Source organism: Bufo bufo, chromosome 8 (assembly GCF_905171765.1).
Source record: "Bufo bufo chromosome 8, aBufBuf1.1, whole genome shotgun sequence".
NCBI lineage: Eukaryota > Metazoa > Chordata > Amphibia > Anura > Bufonidae > Bufo > Bufo bufo.
The window spans coordinates 23,995,466-24,005,996 of record NC_053396.1 but is presented as its reverse complement, the minus strand read 5'-3'; positions in this window follow the sequence as shown (position 1 = coordinate 24,005,996).

The window sequence follows — 10,531 nt, the reverse complement described above, 5'->3', positions numbered from 1 at the left end:
CGCCAAACCCAAACCCCTGGCAAATGCTTTTGCCATGTGTTATGTCAATTGAACGTCAGGTTATCTGGTTTAGCTCCATAATGTAGGTTCCACAGGGAGTTTATGGTAAGGTTTCGCCTATTCTGCAGAATTTTCTTATCCAGGGTTTAGCGTGTCTTCTTCCACTTTCCATCTGAGTAATAGTTGTTTTGGAGGAATCACATTCATTGTGATCTAATTACAATTTCCAGGAATACAGTGCACTGTCAGAAGGGGCCATGTCATGAGACAATTGCTTAATAATAAGTCATGGGACTTGATATATATATATATGAGGACAGAGTAACCGCTAACTGTGGATGGTAAGTTTGGTCCTTGATATATCCAAACGGGCAACTTGTGCATCAAGTTCTTGCCAGTGTGCTCCTCATGGGTGATGCTTTAGCCCAGAGCATTTGCCTTGAATTTTCCTTTATATCTAAAGTTCTCTGGTTCAAACTATCACATACACATGGGTATAACTACAGCCGCTATGGGGCTCCAATAACTAAGGAAGGGAGGATTTCCACTCAGACATACACTACTCCCAAAAAGTTAGGGATATTTATGGAAACGTAAAAAGTTCACGCAGTGATATCATATCATGAAAGTAGGGCATTTCAGTAGAAGCAGCAATGGTGATTACCTCATCGCAAACAATTTATTGAAACAAAAGTCAATGCTGGGTATACCCCCACTAAAAATGTCTCAATAACTAGTCATGTGGCCTTGAGCATCAATTACAGCTTGACAACGATGTCTCCTGCTGTTCACAAGTCGACTTACTGTCTGCTGAGGCATGGCACCCTATTCTTCTTGAAAGGTGGCCCTCACATTATTGAGGTTCTGGGGTACAGAGTTACGAGCCTCTACACAGCGACTCAGCTGATCCTACAGGTTTTTAATGGGATTCAGGTCTGGAGAAAGTGTAGGCCACTCCATTTGAGGTCCTCCAGTCTCCAGCAGCTATCCCCTCATGATGTGACCTTGATGAGCTGGCACATTGTCGTCCATGAAGATAAAATTAGGCCTGTGTTGATCATGCAGAGGCACAATGACTGGATTAATTATGTTATTCAAGTAGTATGGGCTTGTTACTGGACCATTCACAGTGTAGGGCAGTTCTGTATTGACTAGACACACCTGCCCACACTGTAACACCACCACCACCAAAGGCTCGTCTGGTGAAAACGGGCTGATGCATAGCGCTCTCCTTGACATCTCCAACATCGTTGGCAGCCATCATTTCTGCTCAGCGTGAATCGACTTTCATCAGTGAACAGCACGGAGGCCGACTGGTCCCTCGTCCAGCGTAGATGCTCCCTGGCCCATGCAAGACGATGACGCCTGTGTCTGGTGGTGTGGTCAGGTGCCCTTGCAGGTCGTCTAGTATGCAGACCACTCTGATGTAAAAGGTTTCAAATGGTCTGACATGACACTTGGGTGCCACTTACCTCACTTAAATATGCCCGCAGCTGTGATGCATTCATCATGCGGTTCCGCAGGGCATTGTTCACAATAAAGCGGTCATCAGTGTGGGATGTTGCCAAAGGACGTCCACTTCTCTGCCTTTCTGTGACTCTTAGGCTGAGTTCACACGGGCGAGATTTCCGCGCGGGTGCAATGCGGGAGGTGAACGCATTGCACCCGCACTGAATCCGGACCCATTCATTTCTATGGGGCTGTGCACATGAGCTGTGATTTTCACCCATCACTTGTGCGTTGCGTGAAAATCGCAGCATGCTCTATATTGTGCGTTTATCACGCAACGCAGGCCCCATAGAAGTGAATGGGGCTGCGTGAAAATCGCAAGCAAGTGCGGATGCGGTGCGATCTTCACGCAAAGTTGCTAGGAGACGATCGGGGATGGGGACCCGATCATTATTATTTTCCCTTATAACATGGTTATCAGGGAAAATAATAGCATTCTTAATACAGAATGCATAGTACAATAGCGCTGGAGGGGTTAAAAAAATATATATTTAACTCACCTTAATCCACCTGCTCGCGCAGCCGGCATCTCTTCTGTCTTCTTCTTTGCTGTGTACAGGAAAAGGACCTGTGGTGACGTCACTCCGGTCATCACATGGTCCATCACATGATCTTTTACCATGGTGATGGATCATGTGATGACCGGAGTGACGTCACCACAGGTCCTTTTCCTGTACACAGCAAAGAAGAAGACAGAACAGATGCCGGCTGCGCGAGCAAGTGGATTAAGGTGAGTTAAATTATTATTATTATTTTTTTAACCCCTCCAGCGCTATTGTACTATGCATTCTGTATTAAGAATGCTATTATTTTATAATATAAATTATAAAAATAAATTATGAAAATAATAGCAATCTACACAACCCCGATCCCAAACCCGAACTTCTGTGAAGAAGTTCGGGTTTGGGTACCAAACATGCCGATTTTTCTCACGCATTACAATGTTTTGCACTCTCGCGGAAAAATCGCGCATGTTCCCGCAACGCACCCGCACCTTTTCCCGCAATGCCCGTGTGAACCCAGCCTTATAGTCTCTCTGTATGTCTGTTACAACCTGCTGATGACACTCTGTGACACTCTTACCTCAGTGGCCACTTCCTTCTGAGAACATCCTGCTTGAAGCCTCACGATGGCCAGGTACTGTTGATCAATTGTTAGGTGTCGTCTTGGACACATGATGTCAAAATGTGAGCAGCATGATGAGGAGGACTGTTTAATACCAATTCTAATTGAACAAGGAAATTTATAGGGCGATTCAGGGATCAAATACCTGTTATTGCTGTTAAGCTCCTTGTTGCAGAAAAGCAAGTTGTGCAAAAAGTACTGAAACACTGAACAGTTGGACATGTGCATTCAAACGTTTAGGGAAGGTCGCATTAAGTTCACCTGTAACGGTTAGAGTGCATCTTAGGTTCATCCTGAAATTTCACCCACAAGCCAAATATCCCTAACTTTTTGTGAGTAGTGTATGTGCTGTTTGTTATGTGTATGGACAATGGAAGAGTGCATTACTTTTTGCCTTTTTTCTGTGATGTGACATCACTGATTCATTACTGACATAACCAAGTGTATTATCATGCTGTTAGGATATCACTGTGAGCCTTATTGCTGTACTGTGACATCATTGTGAGCGTTATGCCTGTGCTGTAACTAGAGATGAGCGAATTCCATTTTTTTAAATTCGTTCACGCTTCGTTTACTGGTAAAAGGTGAATTGCGTTATGGATTCCGTTGCCACGGACCGTAATGCAATTCTATGACGGAATGCATAACAGAATGCCTTTAGAGACATTCCATTATTCATTCCGTCATAATAGAAGTCTAAGGGCTGCAACATGGATCCGTCCTGAGTCCTCTCCTGCATAACGGAAACGGGACGGATCCATTTTGCAGCCCATAGACTTCTATTATGACGGAATGCCTCTAAAAGCATTCCGTTATGCATTCTGTCATAGAATTGCATTATGGTCTGTAGTAAGGGAATCCATAACACAATTCACCTTTTACCAGTAAACGAAGCGTGAACGAATTTCATAACCTGAAATTCGCTCATCTCTAGCTGTAACTTCACTGTATATGTTAACCCACGTTTGTGACATCACTGTGTGCATTATCTCTGTGCATTAGGAAAACCAACATAATGATAAGATTCTCATATTCATGCTACTGATAAGTTTTGCTATGGGGTCCCATAGGCGCGTGCTACTCCCCTGGTCATACACACCTCCCCTAGATATCAGCAGACTTGAGCGTTGGGCTGATACAATTTGTTTGTCTTTTCTTTAGGAGAAGAACCCATGGAAAAAGTAGTACATAAACAAAATACCTGCCCGTCTGGGTGCTAACTAAACAGATCGTTACCTCACTTAGGTACTTCCGATAAAACATGGGGATCAGGCTGTGCACAGCAACCACAAGTCATGCAGTCTCCTAGCTCTGACCCTAAGGCCTCTTTCACATGGGCGTTGCGGGAAAATGTGCGGGTGCGTTGCGGGAACACCCGCGATTTTTCCGCGCGAGTGCAAAACATTGTAATGCGTTTTGCACTCGCGTGAGAACTTCACAGAAGTTCGGGCTTGGGATCAGTGTTCTGTAAATAGTATTATTTTCCCTTATAACATGGTTATAAGGGAAAATAATAGCATTCTGAATACAGAATGCATAGTACAATAGCGCTGGAGGGGTTAAAAAAATATTTAAAAAAATTTAACTCACCTTAGTCCACTTGTTCGCGCAGCCCGGCATCTCCTTCTGGCTTCATCTGATCTCTGTGCAGCAACAGGACCTGTGGTGACGTCATTCCGGTCATCACATGGTACGTCACATGACCTTTTACCATGGTGATTCACCATGGTAAAAGATCATGTGACGTACCATGTGATGACCGGAGTGACATCATCAAAGGTCCTTGATCCTATAATTAATGCTCACCACAGGTCCTATTCAGTAAAGGGGACAGAAGGAGATGCCGACATCGCGATCAAGTGGATTAAGGTGAGTTAAATGATTTTTTATTTTTTTTTAACCCCTCCAGCGCTGTTTTGCTTTGCATTCTGTATTCAGAATGCTATTATTTTCCCTTATAACCATGTTATAAGGGAAAATAATACAGTGAATAGACTGTTACCTAGCAACCATGCGTGAAAATCGCACCGCATCCGCACTTGCTTGCGGATGCTTGCGATTTTCACGCAACCCCATTCATTTCTATGGGGCTTGCGTTACGTGAAAAACGCACAAAGAGGAGCATGCTGCGATTTTCACGCAACGCACAAGTGATGCGTGAAAATCACCGCTCATGTGAACAGCCCCATAGAAATGAATGGGTCAGGATTCCATGCGGATGCAATGCGTTCACCTCCCGCAACGCATCCGCGCGGAAAACTCGCTCGTGTGAAAGGGGCCTAAATGTGCTTTTGAGTCTTGTATTTTTCCCCACAGTAACGAACCCAGCAGCTACACCTGGGTTCATCTTAGGCTAGGGGAAATTGTTGTACTGGAGTCAGAGGGAATGGCAGGTCCCTCTACCAACCTACCCACCATTTCATAAAAATCCAGGTTCATAAAACATTTTAAATAAACATGTCCCAGCAAACTACACTTGCTGAAACAACCCAGCTTTCCTGGGCCCCTTTAAACTCACCCATCTGAGCTTTCTGGGTGAGATATATACCCCCTCCAGTACTTGGTTAAGGTGGTTGTCTACACTTGGTTAAGGTGGTTGTCTCGTGAAGAAGTGACCTTTCAGTACACCTTATTAGGTCTTATGGATGTTGTAGAGAAGGGTTCTCTGCTGAGGAGACTCCTCTATAATGTAAATGCCATCTCTGCTGCCCATGACTCTCGTACTCACAGACCTGTACAGTCTATGCATTACGTAGACATCCGTTCATTTGATGTCTTTCTGTCTCCAGTGTCCCCTGGCAAAATCCACTGACGAGATAACCTCTATAACCTTGAGCATTGAATTTTCTTTAAGATATGCTACTACAGCTTAACATGTAGCCACAGATGGCACTAATGTACCAGCTCTTATGGCCAGTGGATGCAAAAGTTACTCGATGTTCTTATTATTTAGCAGGGAGCCGTTGCACGGAACCATCTGTAGCACATTGTGCTTCCATGGTGCCAGTATCTGCCAATCCTCTGTGAGTTGTTTTTTTTTTCACGTTAAAGTGTGCCACTAGTTATGGAAAAACTTTAGACATGTCATAGTGACGTGTCAGAAGTTGTCATTGCTAGGGATCCAGGTCCTGAGGGAGAAGTTTTGAGCTGAGCTGGAGGGCTCGCTTCGTAGACACAAGCATTAAGGTGTGCGGGCTCATATACTTTCTTTCAACCCATACATCACCTGCTCCAATCTCAAGAGCAGAGCCTAATGGCCACAGCGCTGGACAGAGCACTTCTGCCCCTACTTTTTATTGGTCCCTGGGGATCTGAACCCAGACCCTCACTAATCAAAACTATGGCATGTCACTATGACCCATCTAAAGTTTTCTGAGACTGGAGGTGCAGTTTAAGGGATGTTTTTGGATTATAATAATGTCAACTGATGCCATGTCCTCTGCTGATATGGTGACTTGTCCAGATATGGTGACTACACTTGATACACATATACAGTTCCCCGGCAATAAAGTTTTCTTGGAAACGATAAACCAAGTTTAACACCTATGATCTCTTCTCGGTTTCAGTTACTGTTTGGTGTCTTTTACCAAGAGTGTCCAACCACGTGCACGGTGCGAGCTCACATCTGACTCATAGCACTATTTATGTCCTGTGCTCTTTGAAAAGTCCTAGTCCTGTGACCAGATGAATGGATGTTTCTTAGTTGGTGTAGTGGGGTCATCCCCACCAAAAATTGCATAGGTTCAGAGAAAAGAAAGGAGTTACAACACTCATCAGAAGGCAGTCAGCTTTTTTAATCTAGTTATCATGCCTGGATGACATCTCCTTGCATTTCTGTATAACGTCCCAATTCTTTGAAAGTGCAAGTGCGATATAAGAGAACTGGTTGCTCTCCACCAGCTGAGAAGCTACTACTACTAGAGCTAGAGTAAAAAATTGGGCTATCACTTTATCGTATCGAAACTTTGTACAATTTTCTTGTTTAATTGAGATTAGGGTCCCTTTCCTGACCTTCTTCATCTTCCTAACATGAGGTCCAAAAATATCATTTTGAATCAAAGTGTGCCTGCATTGTCACCAGCGACCTCCCTAACAAACTGTTTACAAAGACACATAGCTGTGGTCAAGCTGATTAAAACGCTGATTTTCTTTTGTTGATCCGGGGTTCTGTTCCCAAGTTGTGATCCTTTTTCTTAATATGCAAATTAGGCCTTTTGTGCAACAAGGGCGTCACCATTTCTCATGTTGCACCCAACTGTGGCCAGCCACTCACTCCCTGCTTTGCCATTGACTGCCCCTGTCAATCAAAGCCACCAGGGAGTTGCTGGCCACAGAAATGAGTGGAGCGTTGGTGCAACAAGAGCAGTGAAGATGCCCTAATTTTCCCAAAGCCCTAATTTTCCATATTAAGAAGAAGTATCATACTTCAGGACCAGAGCCTCAGATCAACAAAAAGAAAAACTGCATTTTAATCAGCTGAACCACAGCTACATATCTATGCAAACCGTTGGATAGGGTGGTCACCGGTGACAGATTCCCTTTAAAGAGGTTGTACAGGATTAGAAAAACATGACTGCTTTCTTTTAAAAAACAGTGCCTCACCTGTCCATCCGTGGTATTGCAGCTCAGCCCCATTCCCTCCTGCAGAGCTTAGCTGCAATACCAGATTCAACTCATGGACGGGTGTGGAGCTGTTGCTGGTAAATGCCTATAAAACCAAGGTAATAATTTGGACGACGATAAAAAGAGACACAAAATACATTTTGTTTCCCAAAAAAAAAAAATCACACCTTTATTATTATTATTGCCATATTCAGTGAATATACTTAGCAGACAATCACAGTGCAAAAGCATGGAGCTCCTTACGATATATATTACAGAGGTATGTTACAAAGCTCCTACAGGAAGACTGAGATAATGTCCCTTGGGGCGTCCAATGGAACATTACAGTAACTGGCTCAGTTGGGAGAGAGGGGTGCAGGTCTTGATCGTCTGTCTGTGACAGCAAGAACAAGTAAAGGGCAGGTAAACAACTGAGGTCATGTCTACTAAATACTAAGGTCTAAGGCACCTTACAACCCACATATGTATACTCATGGGTGATAGTTGACTGTATGGCTTAGCAGAGCTTTCTAAAACTAGGCCTCAGCTGAGAGAAACAAGTTTACCATGTTTTTCTTAATACTGGAGAAGCAAGATGACAACTATTTTAATGGAAGCCTACAGTCTAAATTACAGCAACCCTTATTGACAAATTACAGAGCTCAAGAGATCTATCAAAAACGATCAGATCGTGTTTGTTCTGCGGGCTACTTCTTATCCCTGTAGACTTGGGTTGGGTTCTACAGTTTGAGGACCACCACAAATAGTACACTAGTTGGCACCACCGTAAAACCATATTACAGTTGTCCTTTGGTTAGATTTTTCCATTATTACTTAATGTGACTCAGTATGAGTACTGTGAATCATCTTTAAGCTCAAGGGCCACCCTCAACCATCACGGTCCGTGATGGTTGAGGTTGGCCCTTGAGCTTAAAAATGTTGGAGGATGTTTGTTGACTGACTAAAATGCAAATAGAAATATGACGTGAACTATCTTGAGTGCAAATTTGTGGTAATCTGTAGGGATCAATCAACCACAGTTTTGACTAGCCTGGTTGTCCAGGATTCGGAAAAAAGATCTGCTCATTTTCAGAGAATCAGCTCCACAACCTGTCCATGGGCTATGTCTAGGTTTGTATGTCATCTTTATTCACGTGAAAGGGTAAGAGTTGTAAAGCTCCAGCTCATGGACAGGTGTTGTGCTGTTTTGGGTAAATAAAGTAGACTTTTTGTCTAATCCTGGACAACCCTTTTGATTTAACTTAACCATAGATAGACTTTTCTCAATGAATTGTCATGTAATGACATGAACATGGGTCAGAAGAAAACAATAACCATGATCAGATGATCTACTAGATGTCCACTAAGCCCAAGTAGCATTATTGCCATGGCTTGCTTCTTGCTTATTCTTGACTTGTGTAGATGATCCTCAGGCTCAGGACTAGAGCTAGATTTAGCTCTTTTATGAAATTACCCTGATAGACGAGTTAAAATTTTGCTCTTTTAGAATCTAAATTAAATTTTCTGACCATAATTTTCAAAGAACCTTGGACAATTCTGAAGCTATCAACAGTCCATTTAGCCAGGGCATAATCTACGTCAAGCAAATAGATACCGTAGTGCCATAGCTGACAATAACACATAGAATTATTCTGGTTTCATTTTAAGATGTCTATCACTATGGTACAGCTGAGGGAAATTATACCAAAATAGTTATTTTATTGGGACCTATTGGCATTTCTCTGCCCACACAGTGCCCCCAGGCTCTTTTGAACCCCCCCTTTTTCACCGCATTACACAGTAAACATGGAAGCACTGATACCTAGGTGGATTTTCTAAAGTTCTCAAAACCCAAAGGTTCACAATACTGATGTGGACGCAATGAAAAAAATTCCCATTAATAGTGTCCAAGTGTTGTGGAGACTCCAAGGAGATGCAATGGCTTCATTTCTAAAATTCAGTCTTTTCTGGCTTGTTCAATGAGTTGCTGGTGAACGAAACAATGTACAAGGACATTAAAGTGTCCGACTCTTGGGCTTATAGGTAGAGGGAGAGCTCTCAAAAATAAAACATTACAGAAAAATAGATTTCATACAAGCAAGTTCAACACAAGTAATATTTACAATAATTTTATACAAGGTGCATAAATACTTAAGAACATGGTGACATCATAAAAAATAGAGCTCCTTGGATGTTGGATCGTTTTTTTTCTTCAGAAACTAGAGAAGTACGGGTATGGGAATTTACCACTATTTTTCCAAAATCTCAGCAATGCCTTGTTTTGGACATCAAAGTTAAGTTATATGACTGTGGCTTACCACACGCCATAGTGGTTTTTCATCTACAAACCACTAACTGGATCAGGCCGAAGATCCCACACCTGGTGATACCTGCTCCAGCTTATGACTAGAGCAGCAATGGTAGGAGGACATTCAGATGACTCTCTAAACGGGTTGTCCCATCAGAACCACTGCTTTCCACATGCTCTATTATATAGATGTTATAGAGCAGGGATATGAAACTCGTGGCCTTCCAGCTGTTGCAAAACTACAACTCCTAGCATGCCCTGATGGCTGTAGGTTGTCCGGGCATGATAGAAGTTTAACAAGTTTAATATCCCCATGATAGAGAGAAGGTCCAACTACTTGGGACCCTCCACCTAAATATGCCAGTATGGAGCGCCGTTTTGTAAGCATATTTAGATGGCCAAAGGAAATGTGTGGCAGAATGTGGTGGTAACCACTGATTGCCTGGGGTGAGAAAAGTTGGACCCACGGCAATTGGCCTTTTAAAAAATGGTTGTCTTTGTTTGTTAGACTGAGCCTTAAACTGAGATTTTAGGAAAAGAGTGTAGAATTCCGTAAAGGAGTTATACCCTTTCAAAAACATACAACCCCTTCAATGACTTTCATAGAAGCCTTATGACAAAATTGCCCTTGAAGCTGGATAGGACTTGTCTGTTGGATCAGGAGAATGCAACCTTTCACTGCCAAGCCTCCATTGAGAGGTAGACTAGTTGCCATAAAATGTTAAAGCTGAAATCTTACAGAATAATACAGGATGGATTTGTTGACAGTTACTCATAAACTAAAATACAATGGACTTCGGGTAATAAAAAAAAAATTAACTGACAAGCAAAATATTCACAGAAGATCAATAAAAAGATTAACCAATCTCTAAGACAACATTACCCATAGCAATCATTACCCAAGGAGAGTCGAGAAGAACGCTCTTCAAGACTCACTTAATCTGCACATTCCTTCTAAACAGTCATTATTCTGCACGGTCTACCTAA